The sequence below is a fragment of the Chenopodium album genome, chromosome 9 (assembly GCF_948465745.1).
Source record: "Chenopodium album chromosome 9, dcCheAlbu1.1, whole genome shotgun sequence".
NCBI lineage: Eukaryota > Viridiplantae > Streptophyta > Magnoliopsida > Caryophyllales > Amaranthaceae > Chenopodium > Chenopodium album.
Window position 1 is genome coordinate 35,725,220 of NC_137842.1, and position 19,293 is coordinate 35,744,512.

Sequence of the window (19,293 nt, forward strand, 5' to 3'; positions counted from 1 at the left end):
AAATAATCACAACATAATAAATCTAGGTCCCAGTAATATTGAGATTGATTTTCCAATTAAAAACCCGATGAAACCTTCGATATTTATGATGGGCCGTGCCAAAGCTGGGTGTCATATTATATCTTAAGGGAGTGGGGGTAAAACAAATTTTACAATTTTAATTGGTTATGCTTAACAAGGTTACCTAAAGGGTTTAGAACCTTGAAGTAAAGGGAAATAATTAAACATGTGATTATTAATTATTTAACAAAGAGTTACAAGAGTTGTAATCAGTAAAGAGTTTACTCACCTTGAAAATGTAATGGTTGATGGTATAGTAGGGCCAAAGTCCAGTCAATTATTGCACGAATAAAGGATCTTGGAATCACTTAAAATTCAATTAGGATCAATTAATTATTGAATAAAGTGTTTTAAAGTTACCAAATGAATGCGTTTATGGTACTTTAATTATTAAATTAAACATAATTATTAAACTTTGCCTTATTTTGACATAGATGGGTAGCCGTAATCACAATGACAACAATGTTTACAACCTTCGACCATTCCTTGAGAAAAATAGGTTGACAGGGGATAACTTTTCCAACTGGGAAAGAAAGCTAAGGCTTATTCTGAAATCAGAAGGTATAGAGGATGTCATTGACACCCCATTGTCAGGACCTCTGCCAGAAAATCCAACTGCGGCAGAGATCAAGAAGCACAAGGAAGCTCATGACAGAGCTATACCTGTCACTTGCTTAATGAAACCATGGAGCCTAGTCTTCAAAAGCGTTTTGAGGACTAGGATGCCTACTCAATCATGCAAGAACTCAAAGCCTTGTTTAAGAAACAAGCTAGAGTTGAAAGGTATGAGCTCCATCGTGAGATTCTGGATTGTAGGATGGAGAAAGGGGCCACAGTTCATGATCATGTTTTCAAAATGATCGGCCTAATTCAAAGTATGGAGAAACTGGGGGACCCATATAGTGATGATTTGGCAACAGACATCATTCTCCATTCACTACCAGAAAGTTTCAACCAGTTTATCATGAATTTTAACATGACTGCCACTGCAAAGACTATGAATTAATTGCATGCAATGCTGGTTAGTGCTTAGAAACAAATCCCTAAGGAGCCTAAGAAGGAAGTTCTTATGATTCAAAAGGGAAAGGGGTTTAAGAAGAAGGGGCAAAAGGCTAGTGCCAAGAGCAAGGGCAAACAAGTTGCCAAGGCTCCTGAAAAGCCTAAGACGACTCTAAAGCCCAAGGCTGCAAGTGAAAGTGAATGCTTTTACTGCAAGAAGAAGGGGCATTGGAAGCAAAATTGTCAGAAATACCTAGACTTCCTCAAGAAGAATGGAGCACCAACCTCAGGTATAATGTTATAAACATTTTAACTTTCACTTAGGTATGTGATACCAAGTTGCAGTGCTTAACATTGAGATGTTGCGCAGGAACTGCAAACAAGTGAAGCTAGCATAGAAATGAAGCTTGAAGGTGCACTAAAAGTATTTGAGTGGCCAGAGATAGCTTCATAGTTTAAAATTTTTATTAGTTTATCATGATTTTAGAAAAATTTCCAGTTTTGATGAGACAATATTTCGGTTTTCTTATTTTGAATACTGAATTTGGTTTACTTGGCTTGGACAAGTGTTGATCCATGATCAAGATAATAAATTGCTTTCATTTTGCTAGATATGAGTTAATTTAGTTTTAAGTAGATCACAAAAGTAAAATTTAGATGATTCAAAATACACTTTAAGGTTAGGTCACATTAAAAATTTGCACATCCAAAGTTATGGATGGACTCTTATTCTTATATGATTATGAATCACTTGAGAATTAGAAGTCATGCTTGATAAGTTAGGATGACCAAGTTGCCTTTTAGTAGAAAGGGTAAAAGAAGCTAAAATGACCTTATGGAACTTATACATATGATGTATGTAGACCAATAAGTTCAAAATTAGCAAAGAGATTTAACTACTTCATTGCTTTTACTAACGATTTAAGTAAATATATCGATAATTACTTAATGAAGTAAAGCTTAGAATCATTGAAATGTTCAAAAATTCCAAAATTAAATGTAAAATCAGTTTGAGATAAACAATTTAACACCACAATATGATTGTTGTGATAAATATTTAACTCTAAAGGAATTATCATCTAAAGGGAATTGTTGAATTAATTCACAATCCAGAAACATTACAATTAAAGTGTATGTTTATGAAGAAGGAATCAAACTTTGCTTGCCATTGTTCGATCCAAGATTTAATGATTTACAAATATCGTTTTGAGGATATACATTACAACAACAATTGCAAATATACTAAACAGGAAACTTAACCAAAGCAGTAGAAAATAAGTCATAAGAGTTATGATTTGGAAATGTTCCAAAAGTTATCTTTTCTAAGCAGGATTAAAGGGTTATGAAATCAATGTAAAATGTTTACAAAGATGACATAATGCACTCTAAATCAGAAAAATAGTTCTTCATGGGTTTTCTCATGGAAACTAAGAGGTATTATTCCTACAATCGCGTAGAAACAAAGAGTTTGTTGCTCGCGATAGTGTCTTTATAGAAAGAATGTCTTCCTACAAAGCCAAGTGGGAGTAATGTTAAATCTCGATGAGAATTGAGACGAGCAAAAAATGGATGTGGATAACACTACATCAGAGATGAAGGCATATGAAATCAGCTAATTTGATAAAACATGTGTAGAAGCAAGCTAATTCAACTAGCGAGACTTCTATCGTCCTACTTGAATGAAAGGCTTCAAAGAGTTGAAGAGAATAATTCTATTGTCGCTCATACCTATCGTAGGTTACTTGGGATCAAAACAAATAGTTTGTTGAAATTCTGAGAAAAGGTGGATTCTAAAATTTTCTTATTAGAACGGTTAGAATCCATGCCCTACAAGCAAGCTTTGGATAAAGTGTCAAATCAGGAAATGGCTTAAAGCCTTGAAATTCAGAATGGACTCCATGTCTGTAAAGATGTGTTAGTCCATAAAAGTCTTACAAATAGGGTCAAACTAACCTATTAGTTGGGTAAGCCTATTCGGATTATTTCTAATTGTGGAATATCAAAATCACCTTCGTGAAATGTTCTTGATGGTGAGCATGTATATGATACAACCTAAGAGTTTTGAAATCCAGAAATCCTAGAAAGTTTTGCAAACTTCAGAAATTCATTTATGGATTGAAGTAAGCATCAAGGAGTTGGAACATTCGTTTTGATTAGGCAATCAAACAGTTTGATTTCCTTAGTAGAATAAAAAGGGAATCTTGTAGAGACAAGAAGTTTAGTGGGAGTAATTTGTCTTCTTAGTCTAGTATGTAGTTGACATACATTTCATATGAAATGATATATCAATGCTTGAATAAGTCAAGCAGTGGTTAGAAAGATTGTTTCTATATGAGAGACTTAGGAGATGTTGAGTACATATTGGGAATTAAGATCCATGAAGTGAATCCTGAAAAATGATTGGAATGAATCGAGAGACTTATGTTGATAAGAATCTTGACAAGTTCATGAAGCAAGACTCTATGAGAGGATGTCTTCCCATGTTTCATGGTATTACACTCAGTAAAACTCAGTGCCTTCAAAAGCTAATAGAGTTGAGTTGTATGGATAGTGTACCTTATGCTTCTCAAAAAGGATCCATTACATGTGCCATGAAATGTACAAAGCAATATGTTGCATATGACTTGTGCATGTGTAACAGGTTTCAAGCAAAATCAGAATAAGCATACGGAGAGTTACCAAGAACAAATCCTTGAGTACTTGAGAAGCACTAAAAGGGATTCTTCTAGCTATTACGTTAAAAGGTAATTTAAGCAAGTTCTCAAAATATTACACAAATGCAAGTTTTCCAAACAGGCAAGATGAGCTAGATGGTGATCTAAATGCATATTTGTGTCTGGATGGAGAAGGATAGTGAGCTTGAAGAGTTCAAAGCAGAGCACTGTTACATACTCAATGTCAGAATATGTGTATTAAACTATAGTCAGATAGTTACAGAGGAAGTTCGGATTAAAATGTCATGTGACTAACAGGTCACCTTTGCCCAAGAACAAAGGAGCCAGAGTCACATCACAAATCCAAACTTAAGGATATGAGATATCACCTCAACTATGAGATCATTGACCAGCGGAAGGTCAATTTCTGCAAAGTTTTATTATGAGTGAGAAATCACTAAACCCCTTCCATGGACTAAGGTATGAGAGTCATATTAAAGTCTTAGGATTGAAGCAAGTTATGTAATTTAAGTTCTATATGTTTTGAGAAAGCATATTACATGAGAAATGCATCAATTTGTAGAATTATGTTTAAAATAGAAATTATTATTTCTCTTATTTAATTATGGTTTCGGAAATTAAATAAAATGTCCAAAATAATTATGAATTGATGGGCTCATCAGGTTGATGACCTGGTGAATTGAAACCCCACAGGTGAACAAAATTCCTATATTATTTAAGTTCCTAGTTCGAGATCATTAAAGTGGACATAAATGATTTTAATAAATGAACTAACATGTAAGATTGATTGGATAGCGCAGTTTCATGGGCTATAGGGGCATAGTGATGCTCGGTCAATCACTTGGATATGCATGAATGATGCATGATCAAACTATTGACCTACTTTGAAGTTCAAGTATAGAGCTTCTGTATATATTAGTGGATTCCTTTGACATGAGAGGAACATTGATTTCATTCAATGGATGTTGTGACTATGGTACAATCAAACGTCTAGCCGTAATTGGAGATTATAAAGGGTGTTTCCCGGTTATTTCAGAAGTTGAGTGGGAGTTATGTTACCACAAGATTGGATAGAGTATACCTATTAAATTAGGAAATGTGTCATGGCCGCTTAAAGAAGGAGAATTTAGAAAATACGTGGCGGCGTTCAAATGCATTACACAGTAATCATTTGGTTTTGTAATTCCGACTCAAATTTCAAGAAACGATTTGTAGATTAATATGATCTCAACATGTGATGCAATCATATTATCAAATTGACACATACATTGACTTAAGGAATTTGAATATTGCACCCTTGTCTCAGACAAGTGGGAGATTGAAGGAGTTATGTCTTCGTCGTGTGCAATTACTAGATATATAAATGGATCAATTTATGGAGATAATTAAGTTCATACATTTGGGTCGTCGTTTTTCCATAGCTAGAGGTACTAACGATCTTTGGACTAGTAAAATAGGCCAAAGCCTAATTAGATGGATCCTATAAGGTCACACAAAGGGGCTAGATCGAGCATTAGAGGACGAGGCCCATCATGGGCCTCATCGCTCTAGGTGGCCGGCCATATGGAGGGTTAGAAGTGGTTTTGGACTTCGTTCCCCATTCTAAATATAATGAGATTATAAATAGACTAGGTGCCTAGGTTTGCAAGTAAGCAATTTACTGATCAGTGTGATCAAACCCTAATTAGCAAACACGAAACCTAACCCCTCTCAAAGTCCTCTCTCTCACGGCTCTCTCCTCCTCCTCACGCCGGTGGTGGTTCGTGGTGGTGGTGGTTCGTGCGGTGGTCGGTTGTCCATAAAGGTAGTGATCGCGGTTTTCCTCAATCACTCGACCAATCTTGTATTGGTGGACGGCTCGTTTGAATCTCGTGGACTAAGTAGAGGAGCAACGCTTGGGGATCTATTCTCTCCCCGATTTGCCTGTCGAATAGCTTCGTGGAATTCACGCGTCAAAGATATGATTATGTGTCTTGTGTGTTATGCATGTGATTCTTAGGATTAGTACTTGATTGAATATGATTCATGTTATTTCCGCTGCGTAGTACCTATAAATTCCTACACCTTCACCCTGTGAACGGTTTACAAGTTCCTAAAACTTGTTAGCGACTCTTTTGATCTATCTTCTTTCCCTTTGGACGCCACCGTACTTTAGTGTATGATCACAGTGGGGTTCAAGCTAGGGATAATGCTTGAAATATTCCCTACAATACTCATAAGATAAAATCCTACAGAAGGTATAAAAAGGCACTACGCGCCTAGTAGTAGCATCCGCACTGTGACGGCCTCCCCAACCGGCAGCAACGATGAGCTCGCGAGGTGAAGGTCTCGCCGGCGCAAGAGATGGAAAGTACTCGTAGAACCAGATCTATTACAATAAAGAAATGTCAACAAATGCCAAAACACATCTAGAGCTAACATTAAAGGAAATGAAGTGTACCTCTACGACTCTCAAAAAGCTGGAAAGCGCGATATCTCCCTTGAAGGAGGCATGACGACTGGCAAGTCGCAGTCCGACTAGGAAGTCCGCGTAGGCCAAGCTGGCCCAATCATACGACTCGACCATAGGAAGATCGCAAAGACCAGGCAGGTAGTAGAGTAGCACTCGACTACCTCTGTCAGGTGAAAAGGTCCCTAACAACATGATGAGGGCAAAAATGCGCGCCCGCCGCTCAGGGGTGGTCGCACTGTCCTGAAAGGCCGCCGAAGCGTGGTCTGGTGAATGCATCTAGAGCTAAGCTGTGTCGGATCAGCCTCCCCACGAGCCCGAATGGTGATAGGGCCCAACAGCTCCAGTACCTCTAGAGAAAAAACAGAGATCTTTCTATCAAAAGGAAGCGCGATCGAAGTGAACTCCAATCCCGTGATGATACTGAAGTCAGTAGGGGTAATAGTCATCTCACCCCAAGGAAAATGGAAGGTGTTGGTGGTGTCCCAAAATAACTCTACCAAAGCTCGGACTACGTAGTTGCTCTGTCCAAAAAAATACATAGCTTGAGTGGCTCTCAGCAAAGGAAACAAGCCACATGACACCCACTGAAGGCACAGACCGTTGTGGTCCTGGAAGTATGTATCGTACAAAGAGTCGATGGTCGTGTTTCCGGAACCATGGCTGCAGACTCGCCCGCTGTGAATCCCTCGTTGAATGTGCTCTTAAATGTGAAACTCAGGCGTGAAATACAGAGTGCGCTCGTCCCCCTCTGGAAACCTCCCTAGGGAAGAAGAGGTCCCCACGCCGACATCAGCGGGATCGTCCTCCCAATGAGCCTCCCTGGAACAAGAATTGGAACTTCTTTGTCTAGCCATGCTATATTATGCAAAAAAACAGAAAATTAAGGTTTTGTAGTATCTAAGGTTTGCCTAGCCGCCTGATACTATGGTCACAAAAAACTAGAGTACGTGGTACTAAAACAGAGCATGATTTCAATCCAAGCATAAATAGCAATTTTCAACAATCAAACAATTTCTTACAATACTATGACTAATATTGTGACAAATTTTTACAAGAATAGCTAGCAAAACAAGAATAACAAGTCACATTGTTCTCACGAACTCAAGGAGTTCGACAATGGCAATTTGCTCATTTCTTCACCAAATTGAGTAAAACAAGTCTCAAGATGCTCTAAACATGATATATTAACATAATCTAGTAATTTCAAGGCATAAAATTCAACAAACAAAGCAAATTAAGCATAATTGGGTTTGGTTTTTTTGAAAACCCGCACATGAATATGTTCAAATTCAGTAAAAACCGAGATGAGTTTGAGAAAAACTTACATGGATAGGGAAACTAGATGAAATAAGCTTTGATTTACAACAAGTTTGAGCGAATTTGGTGGACAAACGAGCAAGACGACCAATTCAAATCTTCGAGCAAACGCGAACGATAGCAGCAGCAGTCACGGCAAATGAAGAAGAATGAGGTTTTATTTCGGAAAACCCGACATCAACGCCAGATGACAAGTTCCTCGCCAGGTGCTGACCTTCGTCGCCTGGCGACAGAGCTAAAAACTGGCGACAATGTGTTCCGGTGTGCGCTGGTGCAACGACAGGATATGTGGCCCCCATAAATGACTAAGTAGACCTTATGCAGCAATTACGGGTTCCTTGGCACTACTACAAAAAGTGGAAAAAGGACCCCTAATTAGAGACCCGTTATCTTAACCAACATGTATGTTTGATATAAGAGATCCTTTAATAGAGATAACGGGTCTCTTATAAGCCCTTGGGCCCACAACTTTATTAATAGGAGTGAGATAAGAAACCCATTGTAAGGGCAACGGGTCTCTTACCTTCCTTTTTCACTTCTCAATTATTTATGCGTGTTGTTGTACCATCCTTTTGCTCAATCTCTCTCCTCTGCATCTCTTTGTTTATCACCGACATTCCTTTGCTAATTTTTTTCCTCAAAAACTCATTTCTCATTCACCTCCAATTTATGGCTTCATCTCCTTATTTTCCACCTTCATCAACGACTTCTTCGAGCATATGCATGCTCCTTGTATTTTCATAACTCTCCACCTTCAAGATCCCTCTTTGCTTATCCTCCGACGACAGTTTCAAAGTGCTTTAGTGCAATTAGATCTAGATTTAATCATTCAAGGTACAATTTTAGTGAATTTCACTGAGGTTGTTCGAAATTTATTGTTTTTTTCTGGGTTGCTTTGGGTTAGCGATGGTGGTGGGTAGATGTTTTTGGTTTGTTTTGTGAGTTGTGTTTTCGTTTGATTTTTTGTTTGTTTTTGTGATTTGGTTTTTGTTTAATTTTCGATTTGTTTTGGTAATAATGAAAACAGGTTTGTGATTCTTTTTATACTCTCGAATTCTAATTTTCATTATATTGATTATAATCCTTTTGTTGGATCTATTGAAAGATTATGTGATTGTGTAATGTGTGCTCTAATCATTGAGATAGATCTAGAGTTTTCGAGAAAAGGTCCGAAGATCTATATAAGAAAGGTCTGAAGATCTATATCAGAAAGGTTTGAAGATTGTGTAGTAGAATTTGCAGCTTTTTTTTTTAAGTTTTTTCATGGTGGCTGTTTTGATTTTGGATTTTTTCGTGGGTGTGTATGGTTTTATGGGTGTTGTTTGGGTTTAGCTTTAGATTGCTTTTGGCGGTGAGGCAGTGGCGGCGGCTAGGGTATTTAGGAGGGTTGGGCCATTAAGGATGGTTTATACTTTATATGGGTGTGGAGGTAGTCTAGTCGTGTTGAATTGTTGGTGTTCTGGTCTTTATCTGATTTTTTGATTTTTTTTTTGAATATTAAATTAGATTATTGCTCTTTATTTTACTGAATATTAACTTGTTTATGGGCTCTTAATTTAGCAAGCTATATTTTAATTTCATATAACTGCATAACATTTTGCATAATTGTTCCTACTACTGTTATATTATTGGGCATAATTATTCCTAATATTGTTTATATCATTGAACAGGTTATGCTATTGATAATCATGGAAGGAATACAGAGTACAAGATACACTATTAATGTATGGTTGTATGGAGTATATACCTGTAAATTATTCAATAAGCTACCAATTGTAAATTCTAGTAATTATTTTGTAAATTTCAATAATTAATCTATGTTGGTTTGTTTAATTATATATTCAAAGTTTACATTTTATTCAGTCAATTCAATAACGTAATGAAATTCAAATTTCAAAATACTATATATAATAAAAAAATCACGAGAATTTTTTTTTAAAAAACAAAAAAAAAGAAGAAAGAGACCTGTTATGTCGCATATGGGGTCTGTTTGATACCCCACCAAAAAGACCTGTTATGTTAGATAACGGGTCTCTTATCCTTCTAAATAATTTTTCAATTTACTAGTCTGACAAACCTGACTTCTTAATTAACGGGTTTGGTATGTTTTTTAAACAGACCCCTCCAAAGAGGCGGTTTGTTTATCTGACAGACCCCTTAGCTAGAGACCCGTTGTTTGGCGGTTTGTAAAGCATTTTTCAACGGGTCTCTTTGCTACTTTTTGTAGTAGTGTATGCCAGTTAGCCCCTATAAGCAATTTGACATGATTAAGTAATCCGCTCGATTACAATCACAGTAAGTGATCGACTTGATAAAAGATCGTCTCACTTAGCTTAAAGCACCTAAACATTAGCTCATCGCAAAGGCACCAACGTAACGGTTCACAAGCAGCAAAATGCGCCGACATACTGGCACCGCGGTAATTTCAGCAAATATCACAACAGCAAAGTTCAAGCGAGCTTTGAGGAGCAACAATCGTCAATCTTCGGTAATTTTCTTCAGAATATTATCGCGACAACTGAAGATGACTTCAAGCGGAGTTATTTTCGACGGCGTTCCCTAGGATGTGAAAGGTTTTCAGAAAAATGAGGATGGCTTCAAGCGAAGTTATCTTCGACGGCGTTCCCTAGGATGTGGAAGGTTGTCAGAAATAGGAGGTAGCTTCAAGCGAAGTTATCTTCGGTCATGTTCTCTAAGATGTGGAAGATGGTTATAAAACAGCGGAAATTGAAGGCAACTGCAAGCGTGGTAGTCTTCAGACGGTATCCCCTAGCTTGAGGAAGATCGTCAAACAAAATCAGTTACTCCAGAGACGTGTGCTCGACGGTGCAAGATACGTGTTTCTTAACTCTTTTATCTATTTTAACTAACGCTAGTTTGCAGGTATCGGCGTTACAAGAATAATTTAGGATCGCAGAACGTTCTGAATTATTCTCCGTCCCTATCGCTACTTTGACTTTTGTGTTCGAAGCTTGCGTTTCTCCAAACTCAGTCAAAGTGGGGGCTTCTATAGACACCCAAATGTGTCACCCCAAAACCAAAACCAGTGATGAATACCTTTCACGTTATTTGATTATCGAACGAAGTGAAAGTGCGAAAAGTCTAGTGATGAGGATTTTTTTATTAAAATATTTCTCTTTCTGTTTTCAAAAATATTTATTTTCTTACTCTATTTATGAAAATAGCCAGTCCAATTTGGTTTGGTCCATGATAAGGGTCCAATAATAGTGTAGTTGGATTGGGCTTGCAAAGAGCTTTCCAACAATATATTATAAGTCCAATTCCGATGAATAATGAGGAAGTTATGGATTAAATTAAATTAGGCCCAATGATCTAGAGGAGGGCCTATTAATTATTATTCCTAAAGTGATTTGGATTGATTTTAATCTTCTAGGAATCTCTAGAAGGTTCTCTTTAATTATAATAAGATTAGGATTGATAATTATATTTTTAAAAGATGTTTTATTTCAAATAAAATACATTAAATCTGCTTGGACGCGGAATTACCTGTAACCGGTTTAAAAGATGATTCCGCGTGTAAAATCGTGTTGTACTTTCAAAACAGCGCGAGACAACAGAGTTGTCACCTGGCGCTGACAGCTGTCGCCTGGCGACGAGCTTGTCGTCTAGCGTTGACTCCTGTCGTTGGCGACAGGAGGTATTTTATTCCGAATATGATTTTCTTTGATCTTGTGCTATGTTTCCTATAAATAGGGGTCGTATTTCCCTATTTTTAATAATCAAAAATCATTCACAATCATCTCTCTCTCTCTAAAAGCTAGAAGCTTTCCTTCTCTCTCTATTCTTTTTCTAAACCTTCCCTCTCTCAAAATTCCTCACTCATTAGATCTAGAAACACCTAACCAAGTTCGAAGTTGCCTTCACCCTAGACGTGAAAGGTTTGATATTTCTGAGGGTTTGGTCCCAAATCTCTATTTCAATTATTTAATTTAATTGTTTTGTTTATAATTTTCCTTGAAGTTACTAACGTGTGTATTTTGTTATTAGAAAGAGGTACGAGGCATCGAAGTAAATACTTTAATTGTTTTATTATTTTTTAATATAGAAATCATGTTTAGATTGTTTTATTGATTCCTAGTATCATGTTAGGATGTTTTATTGCTTCCTAGTATCATGTTTAGGGTAATAACTAAAATTTCTAATATCAAGTATGTTTATTATGATGCTTCCTATTTCTTTCCTAATATCATGTTAGGGCTAATCGATCTTTAATGTTTAGTGACATACTAGGGTTTGTTATTAATCTTGTTAGTATCATGCCTAGGATCTTGCTATTTTTATGCTTTATTTTTAACATGATCATGATTATTATGATGATTGATTATTGTTATGCTTACTTGATATCATATTTATTATTTATTGTTATTGCTTGATCACGCCTTTTATGCATGTTTAAAGGGAATTTGTACTCGTAATCAAGCTTAATAAGATAATTAATAATCTTGTTTGGGCTAATATATATGATTATAATTCAAGTGATCACCAATAATAGGTTTGTTTGTGCATTAATATTCAACCAACATAGATTAAACAGGTTTAGGGTAAACGTATTGATTGCATGTTAGTCAGAAAGCGCACATGACGAATACGAGAAGAATTAAGTAGAGACCTATTTTTAGGGCAGGTTCAATCTCTTTTAGGTTGGATTTGTACCTTCATCCCCGAACTTCCAGTCATGGTTCCAGACCTATTGGAGTTACGATCTCCTGGATCGTTAACGGGTGTAACCTTCACCCTGTGAACGGTTTACAAGTTCCTAAAACTTGTTGGCGACTCTTTTACTCTAACTTCCTTTCATTTGGACGCTACCATGCTTAAGTGTATGATCACAATGAGGTTCAAGTGTGGAATGGCTTGAAATATTCCCTATAGTACTATATTTTTCTTTTGGGTTATATTATAATATTACAATAATTTTTAATGAAAATGTCTATATTTATAATATTTAAGACATTTTTGTAAAAAAAAAAAACTACCTTATACAAGTCAGTTTTTGTAATAAAGTACCTTATTAAAAAAATGTTGTAAGAACTACCTTTTAAATAATAAATATTGTAAGAAACTACTGTATAAAACTATTAATGTTGTAAAAAGCTACCTTTGCCGAATTAATGCATTAAATAAGAGATGTTTAATGACCCATTTTCAATCATTGTTTCTCTTTTTTCCACCCAATTTCTACATAGCCCCCTTATAACCCCTAATTCCCCTTCACTTTCATTGTTAAATTAAGCACATAGTGGCAACTTACAACATTTAGTTTTTATAAGGTAGTTTCTTACAACAATTTTTTTAAAGATAGTTTTTCACAAAATTTGATGTATATAAGGTAGTTTTTCAAAAAAGAAATCCTAATAATTAATATGTATTTGTATTTGTATATAAATTTAATAGGAAAAAATTAATTTTTTTAGCATATGTTATACTATTAGTAACTGGCCTAAAGTTGTGTCAGTTACTAATAATGCACTATTAGTGATTGTCATAACCTAACACCAGTTACCAATAGTGTGTTTTTTAACATGGAAAATTGACTAGTAGTAACTGACGTTAAGTTAGACCTGTTACGAATAGTATAATATTAGTAACTAACATTAGCCAGTAACGAATAATTTTCACTAGTTGTACGGTGTCAATAGCAATCAATAATGCTAGTTACTAAAAGTCAATTTCGCCAGTTACAAATAGCATTTTTTTTACTAGTGTTTTAATTGTTAGCTTGTATGTTTCATTTTGTTGGCTGATGTATTTGTTCTGTTGGCTTACCTGTTACTTTTGTTTGTTGATTTCATTCTTTTGTTGCCTGATACATTCCTTTTGATAGCTGATATATATCTTTTGTTGGATGATATGTTTCTTTTGTTCGCTGATATATTTCATTTGTTGGATGATATGTTCATTGTGTTTACTAATACATTTTTATTAATATTTGATATGTCCTTAATGTTGACTGATACTACCTCTGTATTTTATTAGTTGACATGTATTCTTTTTTAGGAAGTTTTTATTTAGTTGACACGTTTCCTTTTTTAAGTAAGTTTTGTATAGTTAGATGACAATTATACCCTCCTTCTTTCTCTTCCCTAGACCCTTCTCTTTCCTCTCTCCTCTGTACCCATCTCTCTCCTTTGTACCAAATGAAATAAACAATCCCCCTCTCACTCCTCCAAACTCACTCTATCTATCTCCAAAATTATCAAACAACTGTAAATGAAATTTACTCCGTATAAAACATCACTGCCTCAATTATTTGCAAATTTATGGAAAAAAGTCTCGTTTTTTCTACATTTCTATCTGGATCTCCACCTTCACCACTCATTATATAAAGCCGCCATTCTAGAAGTATAAAGAAGCCAAGAATCAATTATAAAAAAAGGTTTTGATTATCATACAAGTATTAACAATTGAAATATTTGAGGAAAAAAAGTCGAAGGACTTGCTTGAATAATAGTGTCTCCATTGTTGTCTTGTTGATTTTGAGCTTCTTAATAATTTTGTTTTCTCTCCCCTCTGTAAATGGGGTTTTATTTAATAATTAAAAGTTAAAATCAATGTTTGAATGTTAAAATTGAGAAGTTTAAAGGTTAAATTAATTGATTGAGATTTCTTAATTATTTTGAATATTTAATTTATATGATTTCTAGAATTAGATGCAATGAGTGTTCTTGTAAAAACAGGAACAGAGATTAAGAAATTATAGTAATCAATGAAGATAATGAGCAAATTTGGTCTAGGTGGACTAGGTCTCTATACGAAGAGTGGTGGGTCACAGTGTTAGTGTGTGTGACTGTGAGGGAGTAAAGTGCGTGAAGGGCAATTAAGTATTTTACATACTTTCTCCGTTCTTTTATTATTGCACCATACATTTGGCACACTTTTTTTTTGTATTGGAAAAGGGAAGAGAGAGAGGGGTAAAATTACAAAGTTATTTATGTAATGTAAGCATAAACTAAAGAATCAAGTGGCAAAAGTAAGGGTATATTGGGTATTTGTAGTGTGAACATAGATATTTTATTTCTTAAAATAGAAATGGTGCAATATTTGTGAAAATTCCTTAAAAGGCAAGTGGTGCAATAAATAAAAAACGGGAGGAAGTACATTTTACTTCCTATCTTAATAAACGCGCCAAAATGAAACGCATAACCTAATAAAAACGGAGGAAGTATTAGACATCAACACTACTAGAAAAAAGGAATTTTCCGACAGAAAATTTGTGAAACTTCCTTAAAAGGCAAGGAATTTTCCGACAAAAAATTTCCGTCGGAAAACATGTTTCCAACGGAATTCTGTCGAAAAATGTCGTCGTAAAAGCATTTGCTGGAAAAACGACCTTTTCCTACGAAATTTCCGACGGAAATCTGGCACCGAATGAGATATTTCGCACGGAAAAGTCCGTCAGAAATTTCTGACAAATATTTTTCCGCCAAAAATTTCTGACGGAAATTCCGTTGGAAAATCCAATTAGAAAATAAAAAAAATAGCACCACCACCAGCCCCCATCGCACACTACCAACCCCACCTCAGAAACCACCAGCTTACCTAACCAACACAACGACTCTAACCACCAACCTACCCACCACCACTCACACAAACACCTACCCCATGACAAGGGCTAAAACTAGGTCGTCATCTAATTCTCCCTTGGTTAAACTAAATTTATACACACTTAACCAACCTTATACAAGTATGCGGTAAGTCAAGGGTCGAACCCAAAGGAATGAATAAGAACTATGATATAGTCTATTGTCAAGCTAAATCAAAGAATATCAATGGTTGAGGTTGGTAACTAGGATATCAAGAATCAAGACAAATCAAAGAATTCAATCAATATTTCTAAACACTAGGGATATAGGTTCCACATGCAAGCTCAACGATTATGCTAATTGATAGATCACTCAATTAATTCAAACATTGCAAGGGAAAAACAATAGTTGCAATCAAAGGAATTCAAAGGTTATCTCCTATAAACCAAGCTGGGGTTCACTATGAATGGCTAACAAGGAGAATCACAATCAAATTCAATCAATTAAAGCAATTCTCAAATCAAGGGTTCATGTCATTGAAATTTGCAATGCAATCTAAATTAATCTTATAGGTTGATCATTCCTAGTCTAATTAATCACATGCACAACTATGTCAACGAATTTAATTGCAACAATTCAATCATTCAATGATCATCAACTAATCTAGCAACTAATCTACTCACTAATCATGGTGAAATTGAAAGACAAAACAAATTCAATCACAGAGTCGGTCTGGGCGCATAGCACCTATGGGTGAAGGAAGCATATCAGAGGGCAAAAGAGGAATAAACTCTTGTTTGCTGGAATAAAAAATCACATGCCTTGCACGTGCCTCCGTTATTTTTTGAATTGTAACGGGGCCTCGTTTTTTGACAATCTTACAAAGCAAGTCAAATTTAATTTTCTCTCTCTGTTCTCATCGTCTTCCCTCTCTTCTCTCTCTCTCTCTCTTCACTTCATCTTCACTCCTCTCTCTGTCTTCTCATCTTCTCCAGTCCGACGAAGGGCGATCGTAGGGTTTTGGTGCTCAATTTACTGGCGCAGCGAAGTGTGGTTGTTTCCGGACAAAGAAGTTCCCAATTCAGAATTAAATTGTGTTGCTTGTAAAAGGTATGACAAAAATCTCGCTACTCGAATGACGAAGGATTATATGTGTTTATAGATGTAATTTGAGTGGGTAATTAGTTATAATTTCAATCAAATTGCGAATTTTTACTTAAATTAGGGTTACGGTGAAGTATAATTGATTCGATTTAGGGTTTATGTTAAAATAATTGAAATATCGTTTTTTTCCGGTGTGGTTATGTTGAAATTTGGTTATGTATTGAAAGTAGAGTAAGGAATTATGCGAGTTGGATTAAGTGAATTATATTAGTAGGGTTTTTTGCGAGTTGAATGTACTGAGTTCATGCAACTGTGGGCTGTTTGATTTAGCTTTGTTAGGGGTGGGTTGATGTAGGTTCTTATCAGTGTTTCTTTGTTTGATTCTGAATTATTTGTGGCATGTTAAACATACGGTTTTTTGGTTTTCGAGAGGATTTAATATTGTGTAATTATATGGATGGTCCCTGTAATTGTAACCATTTTATTGTGTGCTTGCATGATTTAATGAATAATTGAAAATAAAAGATTGAAGTAAGTAATGGAAATATTTATTTGTTTATTTTTACATGTAATCAGAGTTAAATGTGTTATTGTTTAGGTTGTTTGATTTTGGTATTTCATTATTGGTGAATGCGAAGTTCTTTTGTGTTGATTAGGCCATTCAAAGATGGATTTTACAAGGCTTGTTGTTTTTTTTGGTTGATTGTGGTTCCAATTGGTCGCCTTATGTGTTTTTTATTACCTTGTTTGATACAATCATCCCTTGTTGGCATGTGATGGGGATATCAATTGTTGACTGTGTTGTGTTCTTTGTTTTTGGGGGTGTATGCTTTTGATTAATCAAGCCAGTATAATTTTGTGGTTAAAATGAATTTTGGTGATTTGAAATGTGGTTTTCTTTTGGTTGTCATTTAATTATATATTTTATCCTGGGATTCGTTTCTGGTTCTTTGCTGTTTCCTTTGATATTTATTTGGCACCAACTAGCCCTTTGTGTACTTTATCAGACTGAAGTGTTGTATGATTTTCACCCACGCATGCTCACTATGTTTAACTTTTGTCATCGGCTCTTGCATAATTCTGCGTTCTTTTGTTTACCAATTTGGGTTAGATTGTGCGATTTGTAGTATTGATATTGGAAGGGGAATTTAAATTGTTTAATAATTATAAGGGAAGTCCTTGTAATTGAAATCAATATTTTGTGTGCATACATGCTTTATTTATTTTTTTTTGTTTTTTTTTTTGTGTATAGATGATGGATTGAAGACTAAGTAAGAGAAATAGTCATTGATTTATGCATGTGCTATTTGAATGTGGATATAGTATATGATTTTCTTGTTGCACTGTTTAGGTAGGTGTAGTTAAAGGTCATTAATGTTATCTATGGCAGGATTCAAAGAAATGAAGCGGAAGCATGGATCTGATTTGGTCAAGGGAAAACAAGGAAAATCCGATGCTGATGAGATCTCTAAAAAGAAAAATATTGCGAAAGGGAAGAAGAAGATGAAGGCTTCTAATCCTGATTTTGAGCGTGAGGAACTAGAAGATACGGAGGAAGAGGGTACAGAAGAAAGTGGTTCTGGTACCTCTGGTGATTCTGGTTCTGAGTCAGGTGAGGATGACCAGCCTGAGTCAGATGAGGTGGAGGAGGTTGATTCAAAAAAAGAGTTGTGGGAGACTTTGCTGGCGAAGTTGTTGGCAGACAAAATAACAACTAGAAAGCAGAAGGGAGGTCCTTCTGTTAAAAGTAAAGGAAAGCAGAAGCAAAAGGTATGGCTATATAACTATATTATGTTCCTTCTAAGGCTATATCATGTTCCTTATAAGTACAGCTTGCATTGGTGATATTGAGTATATCAAGGATTAAATGTTTGTAATGGTATTGTATGGGCAGGTAAAGAAGAGCAAGGGGGAGTTGGTGGTCGAGAAAGGGGAGGTGATTAAAACCCAATCAAGAAAAACGCAGAAGGTATGCTCATAGTTTTGTGTCATGTAACTTGTAGGTTTTTTTTTCTATCTTAATATAGGTGATTTGGGTCTAAATTAGTTAGTGGTTAAATTAGGCATCGTAAAAAGTAGTGACTAGGTGTGGTTAATGGATGTGTTGAGCTTATTGTTTTTTCTTACCGCTGTAGGCCCCCAACCTGAATGGTGTGAAGGTTGTGTCTACTGTGGTTAGGTTATTTGATTCTTCTAGGCAGAAGGTTGTGACGGAGATGGGTTTTGGAGGTTTGTTAAGCATTCCTCTAACGACTTTGCCACGCAAATTTTCATATTGTTTGTTGACAAGGGTATTAGGTGATGGCTCCATAGCATTTGGAGATAACTATGTGCAACCCATGAGTCCTGTTTCAATTCAATGTGTACTTGGGATTCCAATGGGGTCCAAGGCAGTCCCTACTACTATTCCTGATGATGATCCGGTGAAGCAGGCGGAAGTGATGAGATTAAGGGGGTTGTATGCCAAGGGAGAAAGCGTTTCACTTGCCAATGCATTGGGATCATTGATTGTTAGGGATAAGGATTGGTATGTGCTGCCTCTGTCAGATGTAGAGAAGCCTAATTTCAAGGTTGCTTTTCTTATTGTGATACTGGGTTACTTGTTGTGTGCTACGACAAACACAACAAATCTGGGAGTGAAGCTATATCCAGCTTTACTTACTTATGATGAATAGTCGGAGTATGACTGGTGCACTTTTGTGCATATGTGGATGTGTAATGCTGCAAGGAATTTCCAGAAGAAATTTGTTGAGGATGGATATGTTGCTGGATCAGGCAGATGCATTTTGTTTGTCTTGGTAAGTAATGTCTGTTGCATAAATTGAGTTGTTATGTTAAATTGAGTTGTTAGTTTAAATTGAGTTGTTAGTTTTTAGTTGGTATTGTGTTAGTTTGGGTTGCATTTGAGTGTCTTGTCTTGGACTGATTGAAATATTCTTCATCTTTGTGTCCATTATACAGATTTATTATCTTGATCACCTAAGTCGTGTTCCTGAGTCATGGGGTATGAGACCGAGGTTGAAGGCTTGGTCGCAGGAAAAAATTAATGCAGCTATAAAAGATGACAAAAAAACACGAAAGGGGGACTATGGACGGCTCCTGGTGAGTTATTTCCTTTTTGTATTGTTTCGGGTTAATATTT

General features: G+C 35.8%; 1 long non-coding RNA gene across 1 annotated transcript; it reads left to right on the forward strand.

Annotated features, from left to right (window-relative positions):
- The first annotated feature begins 7,851 nt into the window (after positions 1-7,851).
- LOC145559726 (uncharacterized) lies at positions 7,852-9,341 on the forward strand. Its single transcript, XR_014092903.1, has 2 exons — positions 7,852-8,337; positions 9,174-9,341. It is a non-coding gene; the product is annotated as an uncharacterized LOC145559726 (long non-coding RNA).
- Positions 9,342-19,293: the final 9,952 nt, after the last annotated feature.